Source organism: Protopterus annectens, chromosome 2.part1 (genome assembly GCF_019279795.1).
Source record: "Protopterus annectens isolate FY-2018-M chromosome 2.part1, PAN1.0, whole genome shotgun sequence".
In the NCBI taxonomy this organism is placed as follows: Eukaryota; Metazoa; Chordata; order Ceratodontiformes; family Protopteridae; genus Protopterus; species Protopterus annectens.
The window spans coordinates 949,997,168-950,013,421 of NC_056729.1; the positions used below are offsets into that span (position 1 = coordinate 949,997,168).

At 38.0% G+C, this 16,254-nt stretch overlaps 1 protein-coding gene across 1 annotated transcript in view; it reads left to right on the top strand.

The window, feature by feature from the left end:
• Window positions 1-16,254, top strand: part of LOC122794924 (probable ATP-dependent RNA helicase DDX60) — a 3,096,781-nt gene that overhangs the window by 2,633,146 nt on the left and 447,381 nt on the right. The gene's annotated exons all lie outside the window — the stretch shown is intronic.

Below are 16,254 nucleotides of genomic sequence, written 5' to 3' on the forward strand. Positions count from 1 at the left end.
TGTTTCTGTGCTTCACTTCCTGCTCTGCTATTGACTCTCTCATTGTTGCCACAGTCGGTGTCTGTAGTGGAGGTGTTCCCTGCTACTGGATGTACAATATGGTTTACAGCTCTTCAGTGTCTCTTGGATAGTGGGCTTATCGTGCTTCATGGATCGTCTCTACATGGACTAATGTCTTCTGTTTGGTGTTTTTAACCAGAATCACCATTTTATGTATCACATTCATAACTTGGATGGTCTATGCATTTGTGGACGCCATTTTGGATTATCGGTATTAAGGTACTGATCGTGTTATTACATGGCTAAAAAACTTTTCTTATTTTGAGGGTTTGGATTCAGAATTGTGGTGAAGTTTTGACTTTCATAGTGGGAATTATTTTTCACTATTGGGCAATATTGTTGGTGCTTTATTGGCAAAACGAATGAATGCTTAATAACTGTTTGGCAGTGGTGCTGGGCTGAATACGACGGACATTTTTTCATCAAGCTATTTTTTGGTTGGGCCCAAACGTATTGGGTTGTACAAGGAAAGCATGGAATATTGGTTCAGTTTTCTGGACATATTCAGGATTCACATTGTTTCTTTTTGACAACTCTATTTGGGATAATTGTTAAAACATTATTGGACATTTTCTGTGGGACATTTATCTCTTTTTTTCATATGTTATGTGTTTCACATTACTACTTTAGACTCTGACTCTATTGGCAATAAATAGAAGAGTTTATTCACAGTGGAAATATTTTTTCACTATTGGGCAATATTGTTGGTGATTTATTGGCGAAACGAATAAGTGCTTAATAACTGTTTGGCATTGGGCTAAACATGACGGACATTTTTTCATTAAGCCTCTTTTATGGTTGGGTTTCAACCCATTGGGTCGAGTAACGAGAGCACGGAATATCAGTTCGGTTTTCTGAACACATTTAGGATTTACATCATCTCTTCTTGACAATGCCATTTGGGACAATTGTTTCAGCATTGTTGGACATTTTCTGTGAGATCTTTATCTCTTTATTAATATAATTGTGTTTTATTTTATTACTTCAGATTTTGACCCTATTGGCAATAAACAAAGCAAATTAATACTTTATTAATGGGGACGGATGGTTGGTTACTATTATTGAAAGCACATGCTGGGAGTGCTGTATTTTAACAATATATTAACAGGGATTCTGTAAATGCAGCTTTGGTTTTTTAGATAGGATGAGATATAATGAGTTTGTGCCCATGTCTCCCTTTTGAGTCCATGACATTCATAGATAGTGAAATATGTACATTTATTTTTCATCTAGAATTTGTTTTGTAGGATGTATATATACTTTGATTGCTCTGAAATTTTACATTTATTTTTTATATGTAAGTAGAATGGCTAATATGTGAGCCGATTCACTTTGAATGTTTTAGGTAGAATAGTTTTAATTTTGAATGTATTCTCAGTAACAACATTTGTAGTGTCTCATTTAAGATTTGATTATTTATTGTTATGTCTATTATGATGACAGTTTTTTAGTGTCAATGTTCAGGGATAAAGTATGTATATCTGTTGTTTTATATTGTGTTATCTGGCAGCAGGTGGAAAATGAAGTTGTTTCCCTTTAAATGGTTAAGTGAAGGGTTCCCCCTTGATTGTTGCAGTATTTAAAGATTGCAACTGTAGTATTTGAATTGTCCAGGTCTCAGGAAGCAGTATGTGAAAGCGCTAACCTGTTGGATTTATGTGATTAAAAGATCTTTACTTTTATACACTCTCTGAGTAATCTGGATAATTTAAGTGAGCCTGGTTGCCTCATACGTGGTGCTGCTGTTGGACTAATATTTTCTTCATTTTCCATGGTGAGGCGTTAACTCTGTTGGGAGTACTTTGTTGTTGTTTGATTTATATACTTTTCTTTTGTACTCCCAATGGGGAGACATGGCTAATATAAGTGAAGATATTGAACTGGAATATGGACCAACTGGGTCGACACATGCTGATGTGACAGGGGACTTCAGTGTGAGTGTCAACGCGATGTTACGAGTGGAAGAAGATTTGAATGCCTGGCGTGTTGGAGGCGAAGGCCTAGTGCATAGGTTTTCATCTTGTATGAGGAATGACTTCAATCCGCTAATAGCATACAAAGTGGGTAGTTTTGTATCAACAGCACCCATGGACTTGGATAATGCAGAGCAGTTATGTGTGGCTATAGAGAAGTTAGAGAGTGACTCTCTTAAGTTTAAAAGATTGGCTACACAACGTCAGCACTTTGAGGTCTGCCTCAAGAGAGGTATTATACCGAGGGGACTTCGTATACTTAAGATGCCCACGTATGGTGAACAGTATCCGGAGTTACTAGCCAAATGGCAGAAGCTGAATGTTGAGGTGAGCATGAATTATATGACACTATTAATAGATTTTTTTAGACCACACGAGAACAATTTAAGAGAATCTATTATAGAACAACAGCACAGCTTGTATTCATGTTTTTCTGCTGATGCTGTAGATCATACTTTATCCAATGTACTAGATGGTATCCTTGTATATGAAAGACAGTTATTGCAGCAGAAGCGTGGTAAAATAGATAGAGATGTGCAGGACTTTCAGCAGGGTCATGTCTTCACTTGGCCCAGGCTAAATCAAGCCTCAAAATCAATCACCTCTGATGAAAAATGGGTGCCTAGGGTGAATAGAGATAATAGACATAAAAACTTTGATATTGCACAGTCGAGTCATATTATGACTGATCCAGTTAATGTGAGTGTTGTTGGTGATTTTGCACAACCAACTTCTGTTGAAGACACCAGTGGAAATGTGACTGTTAGAAAAGACCAACGAGACACATCCACTAGTTTGACTGTGGACGAATGAGCAGTTGACATGGAGAAGAGAGTGTCAACACAGACAGGGCCAACTGGTGGTTCTGGCAACAGCAAACCTACTAGTGGGAATGAACAACTGGTAGTCCAACCAAAGGTGACTGTGAATGTGAAAAAAGCATCAAGGACAAAACAGTATATGTATATGTGTATGGATATGTCGTTATGCCTGACCCCTATTTTCCAACCTATAGGATTCTGATCTCAAATGGAAGTTGAAAAACAATATCCATCTAATACGATCATATATAAACAACAAATAAAACTTAAACGTATGGTGTAGTTGATATGAGCATATATACATCTGAAAGATATATTGGGCCAAATATCTTAACCAAGTAATAGACACACCACAGATAATAATCACAGTAATACTGTGGTTTTTCATCAGTTCCCCCTTCCCATAGCTGTGGAGAAGGGGGGAAGGAGGGGCCGCTCTGTCAGTCGAGGGACACAGAAGTGGAAGCTATCTGGGGACAGAGACTCGAACAAGTCCCTCAAGAAAATGTGGAACCAGATGTAAATTGTTTAGTCTGGAATTTATCCAGTAGAGAGCTTGATGGTCATGAACTGAATGTTTTGAACAAAGGATTGAGTTTCATTCCTACTAAACACAATAGATTAATAGATGTATTGATAGATGCTAAAATTTACATCAGGAATGTTATGCTTAGATATGATTTTTGGGAATAGTGATATTGAGCATGAATATGTATTTAGGAAACCAAGTTAGTGGATGATGATTTACATGCATTATATAGGGAAGGTAGATTGGAACATAAAGTAAGAAATAATAGGTTCAATCTGAACTTTCATGAGAGGATTGCTTTACAGAGGCTGCAGAATGACAATAGTATAGTTATAAGGCCTGCGGACAAGGGGGGACCCTTAGTCATTATGGACAAAGAAGGTTATTCTAAATCCATGTTACACATGTTGAGTGATAGTAATTATTACAGTATTATATCTAAAGAGAAGGTTGATAATATCAAGTATGGGGGTTATATGGCAGTAACTGATTTAGTTAACAGTCATTTAATATCGCCAGATATGGATAAATTTCTGGAAGTTGAACATCCTATGATTCCAGTTATTCAAGGCCTGCCAAAAATTCACAAGAATGGTGTGAACCCCCCCATGAGACCAATAATCTCTGGGAGAGGTTGGCCCACAGAACAATTTTCTCTTTATGTAGAGAAGCATCTAAGACCAATAGTTAATTGTAGTAAAACTATACTTAAAGATACCAAGCAGTTTTTGGCAGATCTTTATGAGTTTAATAGCATGTATGAGTTGAAACCTTATATGCTCTTTGTGACATTAGATGTTCAGTCGTTGTTCACCATTATTCCCAATAATGTAGGTGTTGAATCAGTCAAGAAATATCTGGTGAAACACAGTGACTATGGAGAATGTAAGATAGATCTTTTATGTTTGTTTCTAGAAATCATCCTGGAAAATAATGTATTTGTATTTGAGGACAAGTTCTTCATACAGCGTGATGGCGTGGCTATGGGCACCTCGTGTGCCAATAGCTACGCCAATATATTTTTAGCTGCTTGGGAGGAAGACATGTTATTTGTTGAAAATTGGTTCAAGAGGTGGGTACCTTTTTATCGTCATTTTGTGGACGATGTGTTCCTTATTTGGGATGGACCCACAAATTAACTAAGTGTACAGGTTGGATGAACAATATGACTAAATATTTAAGATTCACTTTGAAGTATTCATCCCATAGGCTGGAATATTTGGATGTTTATGTAGAAAGGGTTATGGGCACGCACATAAATACTGGTGTCTTCAGGAAGGAATGTTATAAGAGCACACTCCTCAATAGACACAGTATGCACCCACAGTATATTTTTTAAAATATAAAAGGTCAAGGGATGAGGATCTCTCGCCTTAATGCCACAGATGATGGCTTTAAATCTGAGTTGGATATGTTTAGAGACAGATTGCGAGTATGTGGGTACAAGGAGGAAGAGATAAAAGTAGGCCTTAAGGACATGGACATCTATAGACAAAAGAGAGCTGCCCCATACTTTTCTGGCAATAACAGTAATGCTAGAACCAATAGAGAAAAACAGTCTGGTATCAGGATACCGATGTATTACACAATGGAGAATGGTGCCATCATAGATATTATCAACCGTCATTGGCGTGTCGTAACTACAGATTCAGTCATCAGAAAAATTGTAGGGGACACTCCAATGTTTAGATTCAAGAATAAATCTAATCTTAGTTGTTATGTCAACAACATCATAGGCCAGGTTTAGGTGTTTGTATGGGGACTACATCTTGTGGCCACTGTAATTTTTGTGAATATGTTATGAGTACTGACAGGTTCACACATCCAGACACTGGTCAGATGTATAGGTTCAGGGTGTCAGCTAACTGCAATAGTTCGCATGTAGTATATTTGGCAGTGTGCCAAGGTTGCCCTTCATTCTATGTCAGTGAGATAGATTGTTCTGGCATAGGATGAGGGAGTATCTGTATGTTATTAGGGTTAAGTACATGCAAAATGCATTAGCAAAACATGTTCTAGCATTTGGGCAAGAACATCACTTTAAATTTATGGTCATAGACTATGTGCAGCCCAAAATTAGGGAGGGTAACATCAGAAACAATATGGAGAGAAAAGAAACCAACTGGATAGTAAGGCTGAGAGCTGATAAAGGCTATGGCCTTAATGAGAGAGCCTCTATCAAACCTATTTTGAGATCTGGGAGTTTGGTTGTCTCACACTAACCTTATAAATACACTGAGGGGGTGTCTTGCCTTTTTCACCTTTGCCATATATATAGATTTGTGATATTATATGTGATCAGGGCAACATAATAGTGTTTTAATGTAGAAGTGAGGTTGGAAATTAATGCAGCTTTGGTTTTTTAGATAAGATGAGATATAATGAGTTTGTGCCCATGTCTCTCTTTTGAGTCCATGACATTTATAGATAGTGAAATATGTACATTTATGTTTCGTCTAGAATTTGTTTTGTAGGATGTATATCCTTTGATTACTCTGAAATTTTACATTTATTTTTTTATATATAAGTAGAATGGCTAATATGTGAGCTAATTCACTTTGAATGTTTTCGGTAGAATAGTTTTAATTTTGAATGTATTCTCAATGACAACATTTGTAGTGTTTCATTTAAGATTTGATTATTTATTGTTATGTCTGTTATGATGACAGCTTTTTAGTGTCAATGTTCAGGGATAAAGTATGTATATTTGTTGTTTTATATTGTGTTATCTGGCAGCAGGTAGAAAATGAAGCTGTTTCCCTTTAAATGGTTAAGTGAAGGGTTCGCCCTTGATTGTTGCAGTATTTAAAGAGTGCAACTGTAGCATTTGAGTTTCTAAGGTCTGAGGAAGCAGTACGTGAAAGTGCTAACATGTTGGATTTATGTGAATAAAAGATCTTTGCTTTTATACATTCTCTGAGTAATCTGGATAATTTAAGCGAGCCTGGTTGCCTCATACGTGGTGCTGCTGTTGGACTTACTATTTTCTTTATTTTCCGTGGTGAGGCGTTAACTCTGTTGGGAGTACTTTGTTGTTGTTTGATTTAAAGCAAATGAATACTTTATTAATGGGGACAGATGGTCGGTTACCATTATTGAAAGCACATGCTGGGAGTGCCGTATTTTAACAATATATTAACAGGGATTCTGGCAACTATGAATATCTTTGGTCAGTCTAGAATTGTGGTGGATGGTTCTTTGCATATATTAATAATTGGTATTTCTATATTTTAGTGCTTAAACAGTGATGGCCCATTATCTGACTGTCTGGATTAATCTATGTTAACTTTAATCCATATATGAACATATGTATGCTGGTTTTCAGCCATTAGGGTCGTTGACTTCATGGTAAACTTTGCAATGTGGTTATTGGACATATGATTACTGATTCACCTGGCAACCGAATGAACACAAGGTATTCAATATTTGAATGAATCCGTAACAGGGGTCCTGCTTAGAATATAGCTAGTGTGTTAATATTATTTTGAATTGCATTCTCAGTTTTGGGGAAGGTAAAGAAATACATACAGATGCCACTTTAGAGTCACCATACATTTCATTGAAGTGTTTTGGCACATTGATTTTGGGCATATCTAGCTTTATGTCCTTTTGGGTATATGAGTCCATTCAGTGACCTTATACATACTTATACGAAGGACAGACCTGACCAACATGTGTTCATAAATATCATGTAAGGATAAATAATTTTGTATACTTGGTTAAGATATTTGGCCCAACATATCTTTCAGATGTAGATATGCTCATATCAACTACGCCATACGGTTAAGTTTGTTTATATATGATCATATTAGATGGATATTGTTTTTCAACTTCCATTTGAGATCAGAATCCTATAGGTTGGATAATAGGGGTCAGGTATAGTGACATACCCATACACATATACTGTTTTGTCCTTGATGCTTTTTAGCATTGTTTTTTTATATTAGAGATCCATCTGTGCAATATATATTTAAATAGCTTTAATTAGTTATTTGTATACATGTGAGATTTGATCCTTCGAAACATTTTATTATTTCCATAACTATTGTTCAGTTATTTTTTTTTTTCATTTGGATGATTTTTACTCTTAAGGTCCATTGTCTCCTCATTGTGGGTCAGTTAGTCTCTGGTGATTTCAACTTATGTTGTGGTTTTATTTGGAATTCTGTATATGAGTACAAAACTAGTGGCACCTTTGATTGCTTGCTGAACTCCTTAACCTGTTGGTATCTTTTAAGCAACGTAGCCCATTTTGGATGCTTTTTGTATCTGAATAGATCTTTTGCAGTGGTGGACAGCTTATTGTCCTGGATCTGGGTATGATACTTAAAGGCCTGTGTGCCAATAAAAATGACATTGGAGTTTTTGGTATATCCCATGATAGTGGTACTGAAAAACAAATGGATCCAGTTGACGGCTGCAACTCTGCTTTTAATAGGCTGAGTAAAGGCATGAAAAGTTTGTGAACTAATATTTGGCATTTGAGGCTTTTTAAGGCCTATATGAATAAAGACATCACCCCCAGGGGTTTGAGAGTTAAAATCCAACCACTTGTGGCAAGATAGATGACATCTTGACGCAAGAATGGTATCAAGCCCAAAAACAGGCCTCTATGACTTTTGTATGGATTCTCAGCTCATACTATGAACGGATCATAGAAACCAACACCAATGAGGTTAGGGATCTATGTGGGGAGCTCAAATCTTTTGAGGGACAACCACAATATTCCATCTGTCTCAGCAGACTGTCAAAGGGACTACTTGTTTTTGAAAAACAGATTAAGGATAAAAAAAATCAAGAAATTCAACAGGGACCTCACCAACTATCAAAGGAGTAGACCTTTTGACACATCCAAAACAGATAGGTTTATGGAAACTAGACAAGTCACAGGGGGCAGAAAGAAAAAGAGACCTATTTTGAAAGGGTCCTTCAACACATATAGCAGTACATCCGCAGAAGAATTATTCACTACAGACACTGATGTGACCAACACTAGGGAGTCTCTGGTCCTTAAAAAACAAAGAAGCCATACCCACCCTTTAAACATGTCAGGAGGAGGGGGCGGGAGAACACACAGAAAACACCAAGATAGACACTATAGAAGGCTTGCTCCAAGTGTGTACGACTCAATAGTCTATAATATTTTGAATATTTCAAGGACTGTGATAACTGATGACCAAAAGAAACTTTTGAATAAAGGTTTGAACTATGTGCCAGGGTTCTTTGTGGATGAGTCTGATATTGTTACTGATGTTAATAGCTTTTGTCACAGAATTAATCTGAAATTGTTCTTTGGGTCTATGGAACTGTCTCAAAGATCTAGTGAATTCAGATTCTTAAAACTGGACTTCGTTCCACCCATGAATAAACCCTTTGGCATTTTCCAACAGGCTGTTCTTAAAGATATTCATTTTAATTCATGTCAGTTCTTCCCCTTGAAACAAAATTTGTCCAATGCTGAGCAAATAGCACTACAACAATTAAGGAATAATAAAAACATTGTCATCATGCAGGCTGATAAGTGTAGGGCTACTGTCATCATGGACACAGATTATTATCTGGGGAGGGAAATGAACAATTGTCCAACCCTTCCCATTACATGAAGATGCCTGTTGACCCGACGCCTAATTTTAAGCAAGAAATTGACAAGTTTTTGAATTTGGCAGCTTCAGAAGGTATCATATCTGAATCTGTCAAGACACATCTTACGGTGCAGGATCCACAAAAACAAATACTTTATCTCCTACCCAAGATACACAAATCCCTCAGCAAACCCCCTGGAAGACCAGTTGTTTTGGGTGTAGGTTCTTTAACGGAACCTTTATCCGAATTTTTGACAGTATATCTTAAACCATTGCTCAGCATGATTTGTGCCAGGATACAAGATACCACTCAGTTTTTACAATTGGTTTCAGACACTCAGCTTGAACCAGGATGGTTGCTGTGCACTCTGGATGTCAAGGGCCTGTATACCAATATACCACACTGGGCGGGAATTGAAGACCTTAAATATTGACTAGATAGAGCAGTTATACCAGGTGGGATTCAACACACTTTTGGTCTGCATGACTGAGCATGTTCTGGACAAAAATGTATTCCACTTTCAGGGAGAATGATTTTGGAAAATTAGGGGTACTGCTATGGGAGCATCTTTTGTTCCCATTTATGCAGACCTCTTCACTGGATACATTGAGGAACAGCTGATTTCTGATCCTACACATAATATTTACATTGAGAAACTGGATGTTTGGCAAAGATATCTGTATGACTGTTGGCTGGTTTGGTGTTCTGATCAACAATACCTATTGGAGTTTGTTCAATATTTAAACCAGAACAAATGGGGTATTGAATTCATACTGACTTGTGATTTATGTGAGATCAACTTTCTGGATGTTACCATCACCTGGAATCCAGATGATACACTGAAAACTAAAACGTTCTGCAAATACCCCCAATACAACAACTTGTTATATGCCACCAGCATGCATCCCAGCCACATCATCTGGAATATCCTCAAATCCCAGTTCCTCAGAATAAGAAGGATTTGTTCATCAAAAACGGATTATATGGAATCTCAGCATGACTTGGTAGGCAGATTTAGAGCTAGGGGCTATAGAGAATTTGACTTCCAGAGTGCCAGGCAGGTGGCATCCAACTCGGATAGAACATCACTCTTGACATATAAGGAGAAAACCCAAGCTGAACAGGATGATACCATTAGACTTATCACCACATATGGACGCAATATTAATATGATTAAAAATATCATCTCCAAACATTGGAATATTTTTTGTGCCAACGATGAATTGATATCTCTTTTGGGACACACTTGTCATTATGGATATAGAAGAGGCAAAACATTAGGTTCCTTCTTCTCCCGCTTCAAAAGAGTGAGTTCCGGTGGTATGGTATGCCACCAATTGACAATGATGGGGGATAGGCTTTGGGGAACATACAGTTGTGGACATTGTTCCTCTTGTCCATATATTTTTACACTCAAACAGTTTTCTAGTAGAAACACAAACCGTGTATATGACATAAAATTTTTGGGAACTGTAACAGTGATTGGGTTGTGTATCTTGCGACATGCACATGTGCTGCTTTCTATGTTGGATAGACTTCACGACCACTCAGAATGCGAATGTCCGAACATAGAAGTGACATGCGAACCAGAAGGGATACCAGTGCTTTATACAGACACTGCCTACACCATAATTCTGCCAGATTTCAGTTTACGATAATTGACAAGGTCCATGGTGACAGATCCAACAAACAGGGATGGCATTCTATTCTAAACAAGAATGAGAAGTATTGGATCTTCAAACTGGGTGCTCTTTTCCCACCTGGTTTGAATGATCACTTATAAATTCATGATTTACTAACATTATTTTTTGTATTTATTATGTTTAAATTCATATTGCTTATTTCTTATATTTTTTTATATATATTTTTTACACAGGAAACCATTTGAACCAAGGGAAGAATTCTGATTGGAAGGCTAACCTAATAAATATGTGTGGTGAACTGTTTGTGTCAAAAAATGTTTTCCCTCTGATAAAAGCCTTTGGGCTAAAACCGTTCTGGAATTTATTTAAATAATAAATCTTATGTGTTAAACTTCACGGTCTATTTTGTGCTGGTTTTTATACACTAATGTTTGGTTCTGGCTATTTATTTCATGTTACCTTGGTCCAGAAGAACCTGGCAGATGCCCTACAGCAAAAAAAGGTCTGGTATGACAGGAATGCTCAAGCTAACGAGTATGCTGTGCAGGTAATGGTTCTCATTCTTGTCAGACACAACAAGTTGCAGGCAGCTTGGGAGGGACCCTACAAGGCGATAAGGAAGGTCAGTGATGTTAACTACATGGTAGTAGGAAGCAGGGACATAAATTGTACCATGTTAACATGATGAAACCTTACCATGATAGGGAGGCCCTTGTGCTTAGTATTTGCAGTGGATTGCAAGAGGAGTCTGAGGGGGATCTGGTGACTGATCTCCTCATCGAGGCTCGGACTGACACCTCAGTGGAAGGGGTAGCAATGTCCCAGAACCTATCCCCTACCCAGGTTTGAGAAATCTGAGCAGTGTTACAGGAGTTTGGAGATATGTACACTGTGAAACCAGGGTGCACCCACCTGGTGCAGCACCATCTGGATACAGGATCCCAAAAGCCTATTAAGCAGGCCCCTTATAGGGTGCCTGAGAGAGTCAAACAAACTCTGAGGAAGGAGATACAGGAAATGTTGGATCTAGGGGTAATCCAGCAGTCCAGTATTCCCTGGGGCTCCCCAATGGTGCTATTATCAAAGAAGTATGGCAGCACCAGGTTATGTGTGGACTACAGGAGATTAGTCACACAGAGTCAGATGTTTACCCCATGCTTAGGACAGATGAAGCCAAGTATCTTACCACTACTGATCTTAACAAGGGTTACTGGCAGGTGACCTTGACTCCCAGTGCTAGAGAGAGGTCAGCTTTTGTGACTCCTTTTGGCTTGTATGAGTTCATGAAGATGCACTTTGGGGATGAATAATGCCCCAGTGACTTTCCAGAGGCTGGTAGATTGTATCCTAGCAGGAGCAGGAGATTTTGCCCTTGTTACCTGGATGATATTGCCATCTACAGTCATTCCTGGCAACAGCACCTAAAGCATGTCATGGAGGTGCTGAGCAGACTACAGAGGGCAGGGTTGACCATTAAGCCCAGTTAGTGTTAGGTGGGTATGGCAGAGGTCTCCTACCTGAGACATAGAGTAAGGAGTGGTAAGATCAGGCCAGAACCTGCCAAAGTGTAAGCCATTCAGGCATGGCCTGCCCTTGTTACCAGAAAGCAGGAGAGGGCATTCGTAGTGACAGCAGGGTACTACAGAATGTTTGCCCCTAATTATAGTACCGTAGCTGCTCCCCTCACAGATCTGCAAGGAAAAACAAGCCAGATAAGGCAGTGTGGACTGCAGCATGTGAGCAGGCATTCCAGAAGCTTAAAGGAGCTTTGGGAGGACTCCCTGTGTTAGCCAGTCCAGATTACAGCAAAGAATTTGCTGTGCAAGTGGATGCTTCAAACCATGGGGTAGGGACTGTACTCAGCCAGGTCTCCTCAGAGGGAGAAGCGCATCCAGTGGTATATCTCGGTCGTAGACTCCAACCCTGGGAGGAATGCTATGCAGCTGTAGAAAAGGAATGTCTAGCTATAGTGTGGGCACTGCAGAAACTTCAACTTGATCTGTATGGAAGGAAATCCACTGTAATTACAGACCACATTCCCTTAGCATGGCTACATGGAGCCATCCAGCAAAATGCCAAGTTACTAATGGGGAGCCTAGGGTTGCAGGCATATGATATGACCGTGAAGCTCCGCAGTGGGGTTAGCAATGCCAACGCAGATTGGCTCTCAAGACAGGGAATGGGGTGAGGTATTCCCAGATAGTCAACCCTCTCAAGCAGAGTTTGTCAAGGGTCACTTGAAAAACTAGCTTGAGTCTTGGGGGGGGGGGGTGACAAAGGGAAGTATTGCCAGCCCATCTAGCTGGAATTTTGTAAATTATATGTCATTTGTGAATATTAATATGCTTTATATATAAATGTAACAATAGGAGTTACTGCCAGCCCAGTTATTTGGAATTTTGTAAGTGGTTGTGTGTCATTTGTGAATATCAGCCTGATGCAATTGCTTGTGTTACCACTATATTAGAACTGTATGTTGTGTGTATATCAAACTGCTGAAACACAATAGATTAATTTGCAAAATCTAAGAATAGTTGAGATTGCAAAACAACAGATGAACTGAAGTCAAAATGAACACTAAATAAACAAAATCCCTTCAGTGGGCCACACCAGTGCTAATACAGGATCCTTGAATAATAAAATGACTTGAAGATGAAAACAGAAACACTCTGGAAATTAATAAAAGGTTGTTTATTTATACAAAATCCACATATTAAGCACTTTCATTTCCTTAAATGGGAAACTTCATCAGAATCTGTTATGTTTTATTAACCATTCATTTTATATAGTCACTTCCCACATCTTATTGGTTGATTCAATCACAGCGTAACCAACACATCTCAATTTCCATTTAAACCATGAATATTAAAAAACACACACTGTGCCCAAAAACATTAAATAAATAGATAAAAATAAACTGTTTTATAAAACAGTACAAAGATAACTACGTACAAAAAATCCATTTGGTTGTTATATAATATGTAAAGGATGTGAAAATGTAAAACATGAAAAAAATATGTAAAACTTTATAATCTACTCTCTCTTAACCTCAGGCCTAGGGTCAAAAAAATGTAGTCATTCAGTCCGGGGGAATAGATGCATCTAAACACAGTTGCCAAATTAATTCTCTAAACTCTAACCTGGACTCCTAGTCCCCACCCCATTCGTGTTGTGTCACCCTTTCAAGTATCCAAAAATGTAAAATCTGCCATAGGGCATTTAATGCAATGTCTATACAAGGCAATTGTTTCTTTTTTCCATTTATCTCATACATATGCTCATAAACTCTGTGTCTGAGGTTACGTTCAGTTTTCCCCGCATAAAATGAAAATCATGTCAAACAATAGACTAAATACACCACCCCTCTGGTAGAACAATTAAAATATTCTGTGGGATATAATCTCACTTTGGGGTTATCCAACATAAGTTCAACCTGGTTTATCATAAAAGGGCATCGGGGACACATTCCACATTTAAAGGTGCTTTTTTTAACCCCTTCCTCATTCTGCTGGTAATTCCATCCTTTTTCAAAAATATCCTTCAAATTGAAATTCCTTCTAAAACTAAATTTCAGAGGTCTCAAAAATACACTCAACTTGTTAGGCATACTTGAACATAGCTTCCAATTTTACAAAAGAGTGTTCTGAATCTTCCCCGTGTCTTGATTGTAAGCTGTAACTAAACAGGGAACATTTACTATATTCTCCTTAGGCCCTTCATTCAAAACGGTTTCCCTATTTGTAACCCCATTTTCATCATTAACTTTAATGGAAAAAGCATTACTTAATAGGAGAATGTATTTTTTTCTCCATCCCATAAATATTTCATTTTTCAAGAGTTTTACCAAGGTATCAGGATATCCTCTCTCTAAAAAAAGTCCCACTATATAATCTAATTCCTTCTCAAGGTCCTCCCTAACCAAAGTCATATGGGCTGCTCATACCATTTGTACCTTGACTATGTTTTTCCTTTGTGTCAAGGGATGATTACTCTCATAATATAAATATGAATTTGTGAACCATTTCTTGCTAAATACATTGGATATATATCTTTTATTAACACTATCCTTACGTATGGTAGCATCTAAAAAGTGTACCTCTTTATTACCTATCTCATGGGGAAAATGCAGAAATTCAGTCCTATTATTAATGTACCCCAAAAAGAGTTCAGTTAAATTCAGGGGACCATGCCATATCATAAAAATGTCCTCCAGAAAATGATAGTAGGTGTGAAGATATGTGAAGGCTGCCAGCCTAGATAGATAGAATTTTGTAGATAATTCTATGTCATTGTAAACATGAATATAATCCACAGGCTTCTCCCTTTAAATGCAAGAAAAATGTGTTAAATGTTGAACTTCAGAAATGTCACCACAGTGCACTCTGCTGGAAGAAAGCTGATAAGTCAAGCATTGTATGACTATTTGATCTCAAAGCTCGGAGACAAAATGTCTGGACTAAGGAATTCCTTCTATTGTTTTGAGACCAGAGTTAGTTGATAGATTTTACATGTATAATGTCTTTTATTGTTGTAGGTTCCTGGCCAGGTGCAAGCTTACTAAGAAAGCTAAGAAATGTAAATTTAGAGTCTCTGGTAGGCTGACAACAAGTGTCAAGAATGATGTAATCTAAAATGAGTCAGCAGTGATGTATTATCAATTTAAGACTTTCTCAGAGAGAGAATGAGAGCAGTTTTCATTTGTCATCAGAACTAACAACATCACCAGCACTCTGCCTTTGCTCTGTATGTATGTAAGTTATTTAGAAAATTGTTTCTGTTAGAAATAGCTAGAAAATAGTAAGTTTAGTCTAGCTGTTTTCTATATTTGTGTCGACTATTCTACAGTATTGTTTTAAGCATTTTCCTGTGTCTGAACTTTTCACTAGCACTGTGTTGAATTGAGAAGATTTGTCTTGTGTTTTTATTATTTATTATTAAATATTTTTAAACTTTTCAACTATGGCTGTTTTGTGTAAAGATAATTTAAGCTCTAGAGTCCAAGCCACTCCAATAAGCCTTGCTGTTCGTTATACTTACTAATTGGATAATAATAGTATTGCACAGTAAAACTGGACACCCTTTGGTAAGGACCTTATTAGCAACTGATATTAGTGGTTTGTGACAGTGATTTCTACCTTATAGCCTGGGGAGAGAAGGGGGCATAGCTGGAGAACCTGTGCCAGCCTTCCCCAGGAGTGTCTGTGTGTTTGTATGTAACACATACCTCAAATTGTGTTTATGTCAGCTACTTGGGCAGGCGAACACCCCATCGGTTAGACAGAGAGGGTGCTGAAGGTATTAGCTTGACCACTAGGCTGAGACCTGTACCCCATAGCTGTGCCAGTGGAGAGTCTTATTGGGGATCTGGAGAGAAAGGAAGAAACCTGCCCCAGACTGACTGTGATCTCTGTGTACTCTTAAGGGAAATTGTACTTTACTGTGTGTATACTTGTTATCCTTCCCAATGTGGATGCCCCATACTGGTGCTAGTGGTGAGGATTGAGGCTCCTTGATTACTGGGCCAGGGTGCAGGCGTCACAGTAGGCTCTAATGTATTGATGGTATTCAGACTTAAACACAAAATGTTTTTCCCAGTATAATAATACGGTTTCCAAAAATGGGCGTACATGCTGCCCCCATGGCCA